Source organism: Salvelinus fontinalis, chromosome 25, assembly GCF_029448725.1.
Source record: "Salvelinus fontinalis isolate EN_2023a chromosome 25, ASM2944872v1, whole genome shotgun sequence".
NCBI lineage: Eukaryota > Metazoa > Chordata > Actinopteri > Salmoniformes > Salmonidae > Salvelinus > Salvelinus fontinalis.
Window position 1 is genome coordinate 37,985,668 of NC_074689.1, and position 19,535 is coordinate 38,005,202.

At 48.3% G+C, this 19,535-nt stretch overlaps 1 pseudogene; it reads right to left on the bottom strand.

Annotated features, from left to right (window-relative positions):
• Positions 1-884: 884 nt before the first annotated feature.
• On the bottom strand, positions 885-18,943 carry LOC129823352 (somatomedin-B and thrombospondin type-1 domain-containing protein-like; annotated as a pseudogene).
• Positions 18,944-19,535: the final 592 nt, after the last annotated feature.

Sequence of the window (19,535 nt, forward strand, 5' to 3'; positions counted from 1 at the left end):
ATGTTGAGAAAATGAATGTCACAAAAGGGCCTTTAGAATGTTGAGGAAATGAATGTCACAATAGGGCCTTTAGAATGTTGAGGAAATGAATGTCACAATAGGGCCTTTAGAATGTTGAGGAAATGAATGTCACAATAGGGCCTTTAGAATGTTGAGGAAATGAATGTCACAATAGGGTCTTTAGAATGTTGAGAAAATCCAATGAGTTGGATGACAAAAAGAAATACAAAAATCTTAATAGTTAAAAAATATATCAAAAAGTTGTATACAACCAAATTAATCCAGACCGGTCTACGCGTTTTAAAGTTTGAATCGCTTTTCTAGCTTAAGAGGAGTAGTGTTCCAAATGATAACTATAATGAGTAGGAAAAACACGACATGACCAGAAGTATGTGGACACCTGCTCGTCGAACATCTCATTCCAAAATCATGGGCATTAATATGGAGTTGGTCCCCACTTTTCTGCTATAACAGCCTCCACTCTTCTGGGAAGGCTTTCCACTAGATACAACCCCCAGCAGCATGTTCAGCCAGACTGCATGCAGTGAGGAGAGGCAGGATGCAGGGAGTCCTGTAGGCTGCCTGGGGAGTCACCCTGTGCTGCCCCTGCCTGGGCTTTCAGGGAAGGGCTTCAGAAAGCAGGACTATTGCACTATATAGAACGAGCCCTCCCCTGAGTCTGGGGGGGGGGGGGGGGGGGATAAAATGGATAAAAAAGGATAAAATGCATGCTTGCTTCATAGGGCTTCCAGAAACAGACACTTCATTTTTATTATTAGTCTTTATTGTATTGATACTAGTATCCTTTATCAATGTAAAATTATGAATTGTTATTTTTGTTTTAATCAATGGAAACCTTCAATGTCCATGGTACATACCTGTGTTTTGGAGAGTGCTGAGGGGGGTGGTGGGCTTACTTGGACATTTGCCCCCTCTTTACCAGTGCATGAGGTTGGCGACGGCACTGCTGCTTGGGTACACTGGGAATTGGAACAGAGGCATGACGCCAACTGTTTCTATCCACACCAGAGCAGATGAGGATTCTTCCCTCTCATACCCCAGGGTTCCTCCCGGGTGGCGCAGTGGTCTAGGGCACTGCATCGCAGTGCTAGCTGCGCCACCAGAGTCTCTGGGTTCGCGCCCAGGCTCTGTCGCAGCCGGCCGCAACCGGGAGGTCCGTGGGGCGACGCACAATTGGCATAGCGTCGTCCGGGTTAGGGAGGGTTTGGCCGGTAGGGATATCCTTGTCTCAGTATGTAAAAATGTAATAAAATGTATGCACTCTACTGTAAGTCGCTCTGGATAAGGGTGTCTGCTAAATGACTAAAATGTCTAAAATGTAGATGTTGGAACATTGCTGCGGGGACTTGCTTCCATTCAGCCATAATAGAATATATGAGGTTGGGCACTGATGTTGGCCGATTAGGCCTGGCTCGCAGTCAACGTTCCAATTCATCCCAAAGGTTTTTGATGGGGTTGAGGTCAGGGCTCTGTGCAGGCCAGTCAAGTTCTTCCACAACGATCTCGACAAACCATTTCTGTATGAACCTAGCTTTGTGCATGAGGCATTGTCATGCTGAAACAGGAAAGGGCCTTCATCAAACTGTTGCCACAAAGTTGGAAGCACAGAATTGTCTAGAATGTCATTGTATGCTGTAGCGTCAAGATTTCCCTTCACTGGAACTAAGGGTCCGGAACCATGAAAAACAGCCCCAGACCATTATTCCTTCTCCACCAAACTTTACAGGTGTCACTATTCATTCGGGCAGGTAGCATTCTCCTGGCATCCGCCAAACCCAGATTCGTCCGTCGGACTGCAAGATGGTGAAGTGTGATTTATCACTCCAGAGAACGCGTTTCCACGGTTCCAGAGTCCAATGGCGGCGAGCTTTACACAACTCCAGGTGACGCTTGGCATTGTTCATTGTGATCTTAGGCTTGTGTGCAGCTGCTCGGCCATGGAAACCCATTTCATGAAGCTCCCGACGAACAGTTCTTGTGCTGATGTTGCTTCCAGAGGCAGTTTGGAACTCAGTAGTGAGTGTTCCAACCGAAGACAAACTATTTTTACACGCACTCAGCGGTCCCTTTCTGTGAGCTTGTGTGGCCTACCACTTTGCGGTTGAGCCGTTGTTGCTCCTAGACATTGCCACTTCACAATAACAGCACTTACAGTTGACCGGGTCAGCTCTAGCAGGGCAGACATTTGAAAACTGACTTGTTGGGAAGGTGGCATCGTATGACGGTGCCACGTTGAAAGTCACTGAGCTCTTTAGTATGGGTCATTCTACTGTCAATGTTTGTCCATGGAGATTGCATGGCAGTGTGCTCGATTTTATACACCTGTCAGCAACGGGTGTGGCTGAAATAGCTGAATCCACTCATTTGAAAGGTTATCCACACACTTTTGGCCATGTAGTGTATGTTGAAGATTTAAAGTGGGGACTCTTGCTTCGCAAGCCACACTAACTACCTGAAATGAGCCACGTACAGTTCCTCACATGGCAGCTCCTTGTCATTGTTGCTAGCTATTTGACCGTTCACGATCACGACACACTGCCTTCTTCCCCATCTATGGGCACACATCATGTTCGTGCCGTTGTCAGCCAACCTGTCTATATAATGAACAGGATGCCAGTTGGGACTGGGGGTTTGCTGTGTGTTTATATGAAGAGGAAGCTGTGGACGTGAGGACAGGAGCAGTGTGCTGTTCTCTGGACCTTCTTCCATGTTCCTCGACAGCGAGAGTTCCCCACAGCCTGCCAATGGAGCAGCTCCTCACTGCAACACACACAGGACGCAGGTTAGCCTTTTCTCAATATGGGGGCGCTGTTTTCACTTTGTAAAAATTCGTTCCCAAATTAAACTGCCTCATACTCAATTCTTGCTCGTACAATATGCATATTATTATTACTATTGGAAGAAAACACTCTCTAGTTTCTAAAACCGTTTGAATTATATCTGTGAGTAAAACAGAACTCAAGTTGGAGCAAACTTCCTTTCAGGAAGTGAGAAATCTGAAATCAGGCAATCTGTTCCAGGGTCAGTTTATTAATTTGCATGTATTCTATTGGTCGACATGCACTGCATACGCCTTCCCCTAGATGTCAGCAAGCAGTGAGAATTGGAATGGAGTTGCTAGGCAGATCTGAGGCCATATAAATGGTCTTGGAACGTGGGGTGCACTCTTTTCAACGTTCGCCATGACGCGAGACAGACCTCAGGATGGCATTCTGGAAAGCTCTCGTTATAGGCCTTAGATATATCCGGCTCTGATTTTATTCGATATAGGTGTTAAAAACGTCATAATGTAGTTATTTTAAACCGAGTTATATCATTTTATATCAGTATATTGCGATTTTCTGAATTTTCTTTGTGCTGCGCAATTGGAGTTGGACACGTCTGGGCCACATAGCTAATGTTTGCTGCTAATTCCTAAGCTGAAGACTACATTCTACAGCCGGAGCAACGATTATTCTGGACAAAGGACAACTTGCTCAAGATTCTGATGGAAGCTCATCAAAAAGTAAGAACTATTTATGATGTTAATTCGTTGTTCTGTTGAAAAATGTAAAACTACTATTCCGCCATTAATTTCGGTGCGGTCTCGCTTTAACGCACACTGTATGTCGTAGTAACGTTAATTTTAAAAATCTAACACAGCGGTTGCATTAAGAACTAATGTATCTTTCATTTGCTGTCCAACCTGTATTTTTTAGTCAAGTTTATGATTAGTTATTGATTAGATTAGGTGCCTCTCCCAAGATTTCTCCCGACATTTTCTTTGCAACTTGGCTACTATTCTCATTGTATAACCACGATTTGTGCCGCTAAATATGCACATTTTCAAACAAACTCTATATGTATTGTGTAATATGATGTTATAGGACTGTCATCTGAAGAAGTAAGAGAAGGTTAGTGAAAAAATTTATATATTTTGCTGGTTTATTCGTTATCGCTATTGTTGGCTTGAATCAATGCTGTTGTGTGGTTGGCTATTGTAGGAAGCTAATATAATGCTATATTGTGTTTTCACTGTAAAACACTTAAAAAATCTGAAATATTGTCTGGATTCACAAGATCTTTGTCTTTCATTTGCTGTACGCTGTGTATTTTTCATAAATGTTTTATGATGAGTATTTAGGTAATTCACGTTGCTCTCTGTAGTTATTCTAGTTGCTTTGGTGAGAGATGTGATGGTGGCTGCAATGTAAAACTATGATTTATACCTGAAATATGCACATGTTTCGAACAAAACATATGCTATACAATAAATATGTTATCAAACTGTCATCTGATGAAGTTGTTTCTTGGTTAGTGACTATTTATATCGTTATTTGGTCGAATTTGTGATAGCTACCTATGCAGTAAAAAAATGGTGGGAAAAAAGTTGTGTCTTTTGCTATCGTGGTTAGCTAATAGAAATACATATTGTGTCTTCCCTGTAAAACATTTTAAAAATCAGAAATGATGGCTGGATTCACAAGATGTGTATCTTTCATCTGGTGTCTTGGACTTGTGATTTCATGATATTTAGATGCTAGTATTTACTTGTGGCGCTATGCTAGGCTATGCTAGTCAGCTTTTTTACTGATGAGGGTGCTCCCGGATCCGGGATTGTGTGCAAGTAGAAGTTAATATGGCTCACAGCCTGCCAATGGAGCAGCTCCCCACAGACCGTAGGTTAGTATGGCTCACAGCCTGCCAATGGAGCAGCTCCCCGCAGACCGTAGGTTAGTATGGCTCACAGCCTGCCAATGGAGCAGCTCCCCGCAGACCGTAGGTTAGTATGGCTCACAGCCTGCCAATGGAGCAGCTCCCCACAGACCGTAGGTTAGTATGGCTCACAGCCTGCCAATGGAGCAGCTCCCCGCAGACCGTAGGTTAGTATGGCTCACAGCCTGCCAATGGAGCAGCTCCCCGCAGACCGTAGGTTAGTATGGCTCACAGCCTGCCAATGGAGCAGCTCCCCGCAGACCGTAGGTTAGTATGGCTCACAGCCTGCCAATGGAGCAGCTCCCCACAGACCGTAGGTTAGTATGGCTCACAGCCTGCCAATGGAGCAGCTCCCCACAGACCGTAGGTTAGTATGGCTCACAGCCTGCCAATGGAGCAGCTCCCCACAGACCGTAGGTTAGTATGGCTCACAGCCTGCCAATGGAGCAGCTCCCCACAGACCGTAGGTTAGTATGGCTCACAGCCTGCCAATGGAGCAGCTCCCCACAGACCGTAGGTTAGTATGGCTCACAGCCTGCCAATGGAGCAGCTCCCCACAGACCGTAGGTTAGTATGGCTCACAGCCTGCCAATGGAGCAGCTCCCCACAGACCGTAGGTTAGTATGGCTCACAGCCTGCCAATGGAGCAGCTCCCCACAGACCGTAGGTTAGTATGGCTCACAGCCTGCCAATGGAGCAGCTCCCCACAGACCGTAGGTTAGTATGGCTCACAGCCTGCCAATGGAGCAGCTCCCCACAGACCGTAGGTTAGTATGGCTCACAGCCTGCCAATGGAGCAGCTCCCCACAGACCGTAGGTTAGTATGGCTCACAGCCTGCCAATGGAGCAGCTCCCCACAGACCGTAGGTTAGTATGGCTCACAGCCTGCCAATGGAGCAGCTCCCCACAGACCGTAGGTTAGTATGGCTCACAGCCTGCCAATGGAGCAGCTCCCCACAGACCGTAGGTTAGTATGGCTCACAGCCTGCCAATGGAGCAGCTCCCCACAGACCGTAGGTTAGTATGGCTCACAGCCTGCCAATGGAGCAGCTCCCCACAGACCGTAGGTTAGAAACCCTTGTTTCCAGTTTCCCGCAGCGAAATGTTTCTCGATACTTGGGTCAGTACTTCCCACAAAGCTAATAGTAATGGATTGGTGGAGGCAGACAGTGATACAGGAAGATACCTGGAAATACCACTGTTCTGAAAGGTCATTCTAACAGGTGAGGGAGGGGGTCACAAAGAGAACACTGTGATGATCACACAACTACCGTGCGTCCGTGTGTGGAACCTTTCTCGTGCAAACTTGTTTTTTAAAAATGTTAAAACAGAAATGTTTTCGATTCAGCTTGTACTCCTGTGAAATGTTACCACAAACTAAAAAAAATATGTACCGTAGCATCATTTTGAACGTGGATTTCTCATTTCCTCAATAATATGCCTTTTTACAATAACAAATCAACTTAGATCCTTTCCAGGGGCTTGGACATCAACGCTGCCTCACACTACACAATCTGCACTACATTGGGCCATTCTGGCTTGAACATTGCTTACTTTACTGTCTGTATAAGAACAAATGACTTTAAAATGATCCCTCCCGTGACCCGTACCTGTCGGATTCTTGCCCGTCTCCCTGGCAGCTGCCGCTATGGTTACGCACGGCGTGTGGTCGGCACGCCACACACACCACGTAACCCTCCCGTAGATACTGCATCCAGTGGGTGTGTGGTCGCTTCTCCACCCTACAGTGAGGAGTCAGAGACTCCATCTTATACTCCATACAGAACCTGACAGAGGGGACGGAGGAAGGGGACAGGCAGAGGGTTTTGAAATATCATATGTGACATTTCACACTATAACTTCGTACCAAATGGCACTAGATTTGACCAGGGCCCATAGGTAACAACGTGCCATTTTGAGACGCAGACAAAGTTATTTCATTGAATAGTGATGGCTTGAATTAAAGGGGTGCCCGAGGCGGGGGGTGCTGACTGGACCTTCACATAATAAGCCAAGACCTCCCCCATAAGTGTTGACATACTGGTAGGTCTGCAGTAAATGGATATCAACTTTGATCTAGTGCACTATATATAGTCCCAAAGGATCAATGGGAATGTGTAATGGGAATTGTCCTAGGTTGGGTCATCAGTATGAATGGGTCCCTAATGGCACCCTATTCCCTACGTAGTGCACTACTTGGGACCACACATCATGGGCCCTGGTCAAAAGTAGTGCACTATGTAGGGAATAGGGTTCTATAGGGCCCTGGTCTAAAGTAGTGCACTATATAGGGAACAGGGTTCTATTTGGGATGCGGCCTGGGTGTGTCTGTGGTTGCTGTGCGTTCAGAGCACCTTGGCCTTTGTTATCCACATCCTTTGTACATGTGACGTTATTCATGTTTCATAGCTGCTAAATACTAGTGTTATATTTCAAAGGGTTTCGTTTAGGATCTTAAATCTGCCGCCAGGGGTGTGTGTGTGTGTGTGTGTGTGTGTGTGTGTGTGTGTGTGTGTGTGTGTGTGTGTGTGTGTGTGTGTGTGTGTGTGTGTGTGTGTGTGTGTGTGTGTGTGTGTGTGTGTGTGTGTGTGTGTGTGTGTGTGTGTGTGTGTGTGTGTGTGTGTGTGTGTGTGTGTCAGCTTCATATCCAGGTGGGTAAACACTGTTGTTCCTGTATATGATGGGTACGAGGGCAAAAGCTTATGTTTCCACTCGGAAAAACGGTGGAAACCTTTTGAACTAAACAGTAGGCAGGTGGAATCAAAAAAAGAGCATTATAAGACTTGATATGTGTTCATAACACTAAGTATCTAAGTATTCATGACGCAGCATACCCAGGGTCCAGAGGTGTGATGTCATGCTGTCTTCTTCCTTTACCAAACAGATCCATGGTGGTGATGAAACCTGGACCTGGAGAGAGACCATGTCAACACCACAACTAGACCCTCACGGTCCCCATGTCAACACCACAACTAGACCCTCACAGTCCCCATGTCAACACCACAACTAGACCATCACAGTCCCCATGTCATAACCACAACTAGGCCCTCACGGTCCCCATGTCAACACCACAACTAGACCATCACAGTCCCCATGTCAACACCACAACTAGACCCTCACAGTCCCCATGTCATAACCACAACTAGACCCTCACAGTCCCCATGTCAACACCACAACTAGACCCTCACAGTCCCCATGTCAACACCACAACTAGACCCTCACAGTCCCCATGTCAACACCACAACTAGACCCTCACAGTCCCCATGTCAACACCACAACTAGACCCTCACGGTCCCCATGTCATAACCACAACTAGACCCTCACAGTCCCCATGTCAACACCACAACTAGACCCTCACGGTCCCCATGTCAACACCACAACTAGACCATCACAGTCCCCATGTCAACACCACAACTAGACCATCACAGTCCCCATGTCATAACCACAACTAGACCCTCACAGTCCCCATGTCATAACCACAACTAGACCCTCACAGTCCCCATGTCATAACCACAACTAGACCCTCACAGTCCCCATGTCAACACCACAACTAGACCCTCACAGTCCCCATGTCAACACCACAACTAGACCCTCACGGTCCCCATGTCATAACCACAACTAGACCATCACAGTCCCCATGTCAACACCACAACTAGACCCTCACAGTCCCCATGTCATAACCACAACTAGACCCTCACAGTCCCCATGTCAACACCACAACTAGACCCTCACAGTCCCCATGTCATAACCACAACTAGACCATCACAGTCCCCATGTCAACACCACAACTAGGCCCTCACAGTCCCCATGTCAACACCACAACTAGACCCTCACAGTCCCCATGTCAACACCACAACTAGACCCTCACAGTCCCCATGTCAACACCACAACTAGACCCTCACAGTCCCCATGTCATAACCACAACTAGACCATCACAGTCCCCATGTCATAACCACAACTAGACCCTCACAGTCCCCATGTCAACACCACAACTAGACCCTCACAGTCCCCATGTCATAACCACAACTAGACCCTCACAGTCCCCATATCATAACCACAGCTAGACCCTCACAGTCCCCATGTCATAACCACAACTAGACCATCACAGTCCCCATGTCAACACCACAAGTAGACCCTCACAGTCCCCATGTCAACACCACAACTAGACCCTCACAGTCCTCATGTCAACACCACAACTAGGCCCTCACAGTCCCCATGTCAACACCACAACTAGACCCTCACAGTCCCCATGTCAACACCACAACTAGACCCTCACAGTCCCCATGTCATAACCACAACTAGGCCCTCACGGTCCCCATGTCAACACCACAACTAGACCCTCACAGTCCCCATGTCAACACCACAACTAGACCCTCACAGTCCCCATGTCATAACCACAACTAGACCCTCACAGTCCCCATATCATAACCACAGCTAGACCCTCACAGTCCCCATGTCATAACCACAACTAGACCATCACAGTCCCCATGTCAACACCACAAGTAGACCCTCACAGTCCCCATGTCAACACCACAACTAGACCTTCACAGTCCTCATGTCAACACCACAACTAGGCCCTCACAGTCCCCATGTCAACACCACAACTAGACCCTCACAGTCCCCATGTCAACACCACAACTAGACCCTCACAGTCCCCATGTCATAACCACAACTAGGCCCTCACGGTCCCCATGTCAACACCACAACTAGACCCTCACAGTCCCCATGTCAACACCACAACTAGACCCTCACAGTGCCCATGTCATAACCACAACTAGACCCTCACAGTCCCCATGTCAACACCACAACTAGACCCTCACAGTCCCCATGTGTGTGTGTGTGTGTGTGTGTGTGTGTGTGTGTGTGTGTGTGTGTGTGTGTGTGTGTGTGTGTGTGTGTGTGTGTGTGTGTGTGTGTGTGTGTGTGTGTGTGTGTGTGTGTGTGTGTGTGTGTGACAGGGCTCTCCATTGTTCTTGGGCTCCTGCACAATGTGGCGCTGCCTTGAAAGATTGATGGATTTTGGGTAAAAAAAACAAAAAACAATTTGTATCCTTTAAAACATTTACAAATGAAGACAAAACCACATTAACACATAAAACACAGGAATCACCTGTTCCTCATGGACCGCTGGCAGGGCTGGGCACAACCGCTCCAGTGACTCTACTCGGTCACCACACACGACTGGGCTGGACAAAGACACAACATAGACACACTGGTCACTCCCCAATGGTGCCCTGTTCCCTATGTAGTGCACTACTTTAGACCAGGACCCTATGGCACCCTATTCCCTATGTAGTGCACTACTTTAGACCAGGACCCTATGGCACCCTATTCCCTATGTAGTGCACTACTTTAGACCAGGACCCTATGGCACCCTATTCCCTATGTAGTGCACTACTTTAGACCAGGACCCTATGGCACCCTATTCCCTATGTAGTGCACTACTTTAGACCATGACCCTATGGCACCCTATTCCCTATGTAGTGCACTACTTTAGACCAGGACCCTATGGCACCCTATTCCCTATGTAGTGCACTACTTTAGACCAGGACCCTATGGCACCCTATTCCCTATGTAGTGCACTACTTTAGACCAGGACCCTATGGCACCCTATTCCCTATGTAGTGCACTACTTTAGACCAGGACCCTATGGCACCCTATTCCCTATGTAGTGCACTACTTTAGACCAGGACCCTATGGCACCCTATTCCCTATGTAGTGCACTACTTTAGACCAGGACCCTATGGCACCCTATTCCCTATGTAGTGCACTACTTTAGACCAGGACCCTATGGCACCCTATTCCCTATGTAGTGCACTACTTTAGACCAGAGCCCTATGGCACCCTATTCCCTATGTAGTGCACTACTTTAGACCAGGACCCTATGGCACCCTATTCCCTATGTAGTGCACTACTTTAGATCAGGACCCTATGGCACCCTATTCCCTATGTAGTGCACTACTTTAGACCACTCCTTCTTCACTCCTGGATCTGCAGATTGGCTGGGTGTGCAGCAGTGGAGGCTCCTCAGAGAAGGAAGGAAGGGACCATCATCCTCAGTGAATTTCAGAAAAATAAAAATAGTAAAACATTTAAAATATTATCCTTTTTAGATAGAATTATACTAAATATAATCACGTCACCAAATAACTGATTAAAACACACTGTTTTGCAATGAAGGTCTACAGTAGCCTCAACAGCACTCTGTAGGGTAGCACCATGGTGTAGCCGGAGGACAGCTAGCTTCCGTCCTCCTCTGTGTACATTGACTTCAATACAAAACCTAGGAGGCTCATGGTTCTCACTCACTTCCATAGACTTACACAGTAATTATGACAACTTCCGGAAGACGTCCTCCAACCTATCAGAGCTCTTGTAGCATGAACTGACATGTTGCCCACCCAATCAAAGGATCAGATAATAAATCTATTACTGAAAGCATAAGCTACAGCTAGCTAGCACTGCAGTGCATAACATGTAGTGAGTAGTTGACTCAAAGATAGAGAAAGACAATAGTTGAACAGTTTTGAACAAACTTACTAAACTATCTCTGTTTGACGACCAGGGGTCTATAACTGACTAAACTACCCCTGTTTGACGACCAGGGGTCTATAACTGACTAAACTATCCCTGTTTGACGACCAGGGGTCTATAACTGACTAAACTATCCCTGTTTGACGACCAGGGGTTTATAACTCACTAAACTATCCCTGTTTGACGACCAGGGGTCTATAACTGACTAAACTATCCCTGTTTGACGAACAGGGGTCTATAACTCACTAAACTATCCCCGTTTGACGACCAGGGGTCTATAACTGACTAAACTATCCCTGTTTGACGACCAGGGGTCTATAACTGACTAAACTATCCCCGTTTGACGAACAGGGGTCTATAACTGATTAAACTATCCCTGTTTGACGACCAGGGGTCTATAACTGACTAAACTATCCCTGTTTGACGAACAGGGGTCTATAACTGACTAAACTATCCCTGTTTGACGACCAGGGGTTTATAACTCACTAAACTATCCCTGTTTGACGACCAGGGGTCTATAACTCACTAAACTATCCCTGTTTGACGACCAGGGGTCTATAACTGACTAAACTATCCCTGTTTGACGACCAGGGGTCTATAACTTACCAAACTATACTCATAAGACTGAAGAATGTAAACCAGGGGTGTGTAACTTACCAAACTATACTCATAAGACTGAAGAATGTAAACCAGGGGTGTGTAACTTACCAAACTATACTCATAAGACTGAAGAATGTAAACCAGGGATGTGTACAGTAAGCTCATCCAACTGCTCAATATTCTAGAAATGACACTCAATCAATGAGAGAATGAATTGTGTGAGTCACAAATGGCACCCTGTTCCCTGTGTAGTGCACTACTTTTGACCAGAGGATTAGTGTTCTGTGCAGCGTTGAGTGGTCTAAATGTAACTAAGGCTGATTCCAGTCCATGACCCATTTAATCCGTTCTCTTTTCAATGCTCTCCTCACGCTCGCTGAGTACTGGGTCTTTGATGTAGGCCATGCGTGTGTGTGTGTGTGTGTGTGTGTGTGTGTGTGTGTGTGTGTGTGTGTGTGTGTGTGTGTGTGTGTGTGTGTGTGTGTGTGTGTGTGTGTGTGTGTGTGTGTGTGTGTGTGTGTGTGTGTGTGTGTGTGTGTGTATCAGGTACACTCAGCTTGTCTGACTCGACTCCTACAGTACATGCTGTTTGTAAATGTATAACGAATGTGTCCCAAATGGAACCCTTATAAGTGCACTACTTTTGACCGGGACCCATAGGGACATGGTCAAAAGTAGTGCACAACATAGGGAATATGGTGCCATTTGGAATGCAAACACTCTCTGGCCAACTACAGTACATTAACTATTAGAGGACAGAGGTGAAGAGTAAATGGTAAGTGGGACTAGAGTTAACGTCTGTAGTGTCCGAACGGTTTGATCTACAGAAAGGGGAGGGGAGATTGTCACAAACACATTGGTGTTCTCCGTCTGTTTGCTCTACGACCCCTACAAGAGTCCCGGGACCCGTCTGTTTGCTCTACGACCCCTACAAGAGTCCCGGGACCCGTCTGTTTGCTCTACGACCCCTACAAGAGTCCCGGGACCCGTCTGTTTGCTCTACGACCCCTACAAGAGTCCCGGGACCCGTCTGTTTGCTCTACGACCCCTACAAGAGTCCCGGGACCCGTCTGTTTGCTCTACGACCCCTACAAGAGTCCCGGGACCCGTCTGTTTGCTCTACGACCCCTACAAGAGTCCCGGGACCCGTCTGTTTGCTCTACGACCCCTACAAGAGTCCCGGGACCCGTCTGTTTGCTCTACGACCCCTACAAGAGTCCCAGGACCCGTCTGTTTGCTCTACGACCCCTACAAGAGTCCCGGGACCCGTCTGTTTGCTCTACGACCCCTACAAGAGTCCCGGGACCCGTCTGTTTGCTCTACGACCCCTACAAGAGTCCCAGGACCCGTCTGTTTGCTCTACGACCCCTACAAGAGTCCCGGGACCCGTCTGTTTGCTCTACGACCCCTACAAGAGTCCCGGGACCCGTCTGTTTGCTCTACGACCCCTACAAGAGTCCCGGGACCCGTCTGTTTGCTCTACGACCCCTACAAGAGTCCCGGGACCCGTCTGTTTGCTCTACCACCCCTACAAGAGTCCCGGGACCCGTCTGTTTGCTCTACGACCCCTACAAGAGTCACGGGACCCGTCTGTTTGCTCTACGACCCCTACAAGAGTCACGGGACCCGTCTGTTTGCTCTACGACCCCTACAAGAGTCCCGGGACCCGTCTGTTTGCTCTACGACCCCTACAAGAGTCCCAGGACCCGTCTGTTTGCTCTACGACCCCTACAAGAGTCCCAGGACCCATCTGTTTGCTCTACGACCCCTACAAGAGTCCCAGGACCCGTCTGTTTGCTCTACGACCCCTACAAGAGTCCCGGGACCCGTCTGTTTGCTCTACGACCCCTACAAGAGTCCCAGGACCCGTCTGTTTGCTCTACGACCCCTACAAGAGTCCCGGGACCCGTCTGTTTGCTCTACGACCCCTACAAGAGTCCCGGGACCCGTCTGTTTGCTCTACGACCCCTACAAGAGTCCCGGGACCCGTCTGTTTGCGCTACGACCCCTACAAGAGTCACAGGACCCGTCTGTTTGCTCTACAACCCCTACAAGAGTCCCGGGACCCGTCTGTTTGCTCTACGACCCCTACAAGAGTCACAGGACCCGTCTGTTTGCTCTACGACCCCTACAAGAGTCACAGGACCCGTCTGTTTGCTCTACGACCCCTACAAGAGTCACAGGACCCGTCTGTTTGCTCTACGACCCCTACAAGAGTCACAGGACCCGTCTGTTTGCTCTACGACCCCTACAAGAGTCCCAGGACCCGTCTGTTTGCTCTACGACCCCTACAAGAGTCCCGGGACCCGTCTGTTTGCTCTACGACCCCTACAAGAGTCACGGGACCCGTCTGTTTGCTCTACGACCCCTACAAGAGTCCCAGGACCCATCTGTTTGCTCTACGACCCCTACAAGAGTCCCGGGACCCGTCTGTTTGCTCTACGACCCCTACAAGAGTCCCGGGACCCGTCTGTTTGCTCTACGACCCCTACAAGAGTCCCGGGACCCGTCTGTTTGCTCTACGACCCCTACAAGAGTCCCGGGACCCGTCTGTTTGCTCTACGACCCCTACAAGAGTCCCGGGACCTGTCTGTTTGCTCTACGACCCCTACAAGAGTCCCGGGACCCGTCTGTTTGCTCTACGACCCCTACAAGAGTCCCGGGATCCGTCTGTTTGCTCTACGACCCCTACAAGAGTCACAGGACCCGTCTGTTTGCTCTACGACCCCTACAAGAGTCACAGGACCCGTCTGTTTGCTCTACGACCCCTACAAGAGTCCCAGGACCCGTCTGTTTGCTCTACGACCCCTACAAGAGTCCCGGGACCCGTCTGTTTGCTCTACGACCCCTACAAGAGTCACGGGACCCGTCTGTTTGCTCTACGACCCCTACAAGAGTCCCAGGACCCATCTGTTTGCTCTACGACCCCTACAAGAGTCCCGGGACCCGTCTGTTTGCTCTACGACCCCTACAAGAGTCCCGGGACCCGTCTGTTTGCTCTACGACCCCTACAAGAGTCCCGGGACCCGTCTGTTTGCTCTACGACCCCTACAAGAGTCCCGGGACCCGTCTGTTTGCTCTACGACCCCTACAAGAGTCCCGGGACCTGTCTGTTTGCTCTACGACCCCTACAAGAGTCCCGGGACCCGTCTGTTTGCTCTACGACCCCTACAAGAGTCCCGGGACCCGTCTGTTTGCTCTACGACCCCTACAAGAGTCACAGGACCCGTCTGTTTGCTCTACGACCCCTACAAGAGTCCAGGGACCCGCCTGTTTGCTCTACGACCCCTACAAGAGTCCCGGGACCCGTCTGTTTGCTCTACGACCCCTACAAGAGTCACGGGACCCGTGACTGGAAGTATAAAGGTAGTTTTGTGCCTTACCCTCAAAAAAGGGCTTAAATATGTGCAAAAGAAAAAGTATAATATATACACCTACTCATTCAAGGTTTTCTTTATTTTTACCATTTTCTACATTGTAGAATAATAGTGAAGACATCAAAACTATGAAATAACACATATGGAATCATGTAGTAACCAAAAAAGTGTTAAACAAATCAAAACAAAATAATTTAGATCCTTAAAAGTAGTCACTGCCACCTGCTTTCATGACAGGTTTGCACACGCTTGGCATTCTCTCAACCAGCTTCACCTGGAATGTTTTTCTAACAATCTTGAAGGAGTTCCCACATATGCTGAACACTTGTTGGCTGCTTTTCCTTCCCTCTGCGGTCCAACTCAACCCAAACCATCTCAATTGGATTGAGGTCGGGTGATTGTGGAGGCCAGGTCATCTGATGCAGCACCCCATCACTCTCCTTGGTCAAATAGCCCTTACACAGTCTTGAGGTGTGTTGGGTCATTGTCCTGTTGCACAACAAATTAGTCCCACTAAGCACAAAACAGATGGGATGGCGTATCGGTGCAGAATGCTGTGGTAGCCATGCTGGTTAAGTGTGCCTTGAATTCTAAATAAATCACTGACAGTGTCACCAGCAAAGCAACCCCACCCCATCACACCTTCTCCTCCATGCTTCACGGTGGGAACCACACATACAGAGATCATCCGTTCACCTAAGATGGTTGAAACCAAAAATCTCAAATTTGGACTCATCAGACTAAAGTACACATTTCCACCGGTCTAATGACCATTGCTCGTGTTTCTTGGCCCAAGCAAGTCTCTTCTTATTATTGGTGTCCTTTAGTAGTGGTTTCTTTGCAGCAATTCGACCATGAAGGCCTGATTCACTCAGTCTCCCCTGAACAGTTGATGTTGAGATGTGTCTGTTACTAGAACTCTGTGAAGCATTTATTTGGGCTGCAATTTCTGAGGCTGGTAAGACCCAGGTAACTCTGGGTCTTCCTTTCCTGTTGCGGTCCTCATGAGAACCAGTTTCATCATAGCGCTTGATGGTGTTTGCGACTGCACTTAAAGAAACTTTCAAAGTTCTTGAAATGTTCCGTATTGACTGACCTTCATGTCTTAAAGTAATGATGGACTGTCATTTCTCTTTGCTTATTTGAGCTGTTCTTGCCATAATATGGACTTGGTCTTTTACCAAATAGGGCTATCTTTTGTATACCATCCCTAACTTGTCACAACACAACTGATTGGCTCAAACACATTAAGAAGGAAAAAAATTCTACAAATGTACTTTTGACAAGGCACACTTGTTAATTGAAATGCATTCCAGGTGACTACCTCATGAAGCTGGTTGAGAGAATGCCAAGAGTGTGCAGCGCTGTCATCAAGGCAAAGGGTGGCTACTTTGAAGTATCTCAAATATAAAATAGATTTTTATTTGTTTAACACTTTTTGGGGTTACTACATGATTCCATATGTGTTATTTCATAGTTTTGATGTCGTCACTATTATTCTACAATGTAGAAAATAGTCAAAATAAAGAAAAACCCTTGAATGAGTAGTTGTGTCCAAACTTTTGACTGGTACTGAATATATAAATACTGTATATATAAATACTGTATATATAAATACTGCATATATAAATACTGCATATATAAATACTGCATATATAAATACTGCATATATAAATACTGTATATATAAATACTGCATATATAAATACTGTATATATAAATACTGTATATATAAATACTGCATATATAAATACTGTATATATAAATACTGCATATACAAATACTGTATATGTAAATACTGCATATATAAATACTGCATATATAAATACTGCATATATAAATACTGCATATATAAATACTGTATATATACGCAATTTCCTGAGCTTTCTTATCTCTCCGACATAAAGGACAGACACTTCAAAACCTTGTATCTTATGATGTCTTTTTTGCCATTTATGAATGTTTTATTCAATGCGTTTCTCTGGGCTATAGTAGTAAAGGTCAAATTCAATATTTTATCACATTTGTAAATATTTTTTTGTACCTAAAGGGGCCCTAAAGTTCTAAATCAGACTTAGACGTACAGTGGTTACATAGGGAATAGGGTGCCATTTGGGACATAATGACAACAATTACTACTGTCCTGACCCCATCCCCTCCGTACCTGTCCTGACCCCATCCCCTCCTTACCTGTCCTGACCCCATCCCCTCCTGGCCTGTCCTGACCCCATCCCCTCCTTACCTGTCCTGACCCCATCCCCTCCTGACCTGTCCTGACCCCATCCATCCTCCTGACCTGTCCTGACCCCATCCCCTCCGTACCTGTCCTGACCCCATCCCCTCCTGACCTGTCCTGACCCCATCCATCCTCCTGACCTGTCCTGACCCCATCCATCCTCCTGACCTGTCCTGACCCCATCCATCCATCCTCCTTACCTGTCCTGACCCCATCCCCTCCGTACCTGTCCTGACCCCATCCATCCTCCTGACCCCATCCATCCTCCTGACCTATCCTGACCCCATCCATCCTCCTGACCTGTCCTGACCCCATCCATTCTCCTGACCTGTCCTGACCCCATCCATCCTCCTGACCCCATCCATCCTCCTGACCTATCCTGACCCCATCCATCCTCCTGACCTGTCCTGACCCCATCCATCCTCCTGACCTGTCCTGACCCCATCCATCCTCCTGACCCCATCCATCCTCCTGACCTGTCCTGACCCCATCCATCCTCCTTACCTGTCCTGATCCCATCCATCCTCCTGACCTGTCCTGACCCCATCCATCCTCCTGACCTGTCCTGACCCCATCCATCCTCCTGACCTGTCCTGACCCCATCCATCCTCCTGACCTGTCCTGACCCCATCCATCCTCCTGACCTGTCCTGACCCCGTCCATCCTCCTGACCTGTCCTGACCCCATCCATCCTCCTGACCTGTCCTGGCCCCATCCATCCTCCTGACCTGTCCTGACCCCATCCATCCTCCTGACCTGTCCTGACCCCATCCATCCTCCTGACCTGTCCTGACCCCATCCATCCTCCTGACCTGTCCTGACCCCATCCATCCTCCTTACCTGTCCTGACCCCGTCCATCCTCCTGACCTGTCCTGACCCCATCCATCCTCCTGACCCCATCCATCCTCCTGACCTGTCCTGACCCCATCCATCCTTCTTACCTGTCCTGACCCCATCCATCCTCCTGACCTGTCCTGACCCCATCCATCCTCCTGACCTGTCCTGACCCCATCCATCCTCCTGACCCCATCCATCCTCCTGACCTGTCCTGAACCCATCCATCCTCCTGACCTGTCCTGACCCCATCCATCCTCCTGACCCCATCCATCCTCCTTACCTGTCCTGACCCCATCCATCCTTCTTACCTGTCCTGACCCCATCCATCCTCCTGACCTGTCCTGACCCCATCCATCCTCCTGACCTGTCCTGACCCCATCCATCCTCCTGACCTGTCCTGATCCCATACGTCCTTACCTGGGCACTCGGTGGGGTAGTCATAGCAACAGTCTTTGGTCCTGAAGCAGCCCTCGTCGCAGTAGCAGGCTCTGTATACCCGGTCCATCCTCCAGTCTGCCGTTACACAGGTGATGTCAGAACCCCCGCAGCACTTCCCAGCACACCCCCCTTCCACCAAGATGTGGTACAATCCCAGCATGACAGCGGCCACCAGCAACAACACATAAGCCACCGACGATGCCATCGTCAGCACAGAAATACGGGGGGATTCCACCAGAGGTCAATATCGTATCGACAAAATTAGGACGTGTGCGTGTCGTCTCCTCGGTGTGTGTGCATCCTTTCCACAGTGTGTGTGTGTGTGTGTGTGTGTGTGTGTGTGTGTGTGTGTGTGTGTGTGTGTGTGTGTGTGTGTGTGTGTGTGTGTGTGTGTGTGTGTGTGTGTGTGTGTGTGTGTGTGTGTGTGTGTGTGTGTGTGTGTTCGTCTACTAGTGTGTTTTCCCTCTCAGATCGCAGCTCTCCCACACTGTCAATGTGAAAAGGACATGGAGGGCATGACACACAAGCTGTCAGTCCTCACCAGACCAACACCAGACCAGTGAAACCCAGTCCAGCCCGAACCAAGCCCAGTCCGAATCAGCCCACTCCAGCCCCAGCCCGAACCAAGCTCTCAGTCCTCCCCAGACCAGTGAAACCCAGTCCAGCCCGAACCAAGCTCTCAGTCCTCCCCAGACCAGTGAAACCCAGTCCAGCCCGAACCAAGCCCAGTCCGAATCAGTTCAGCCAAGCCCACTCCAGCCCCAGCCCGAACCAAGCCGTCTTGTTCAGTTCATCCA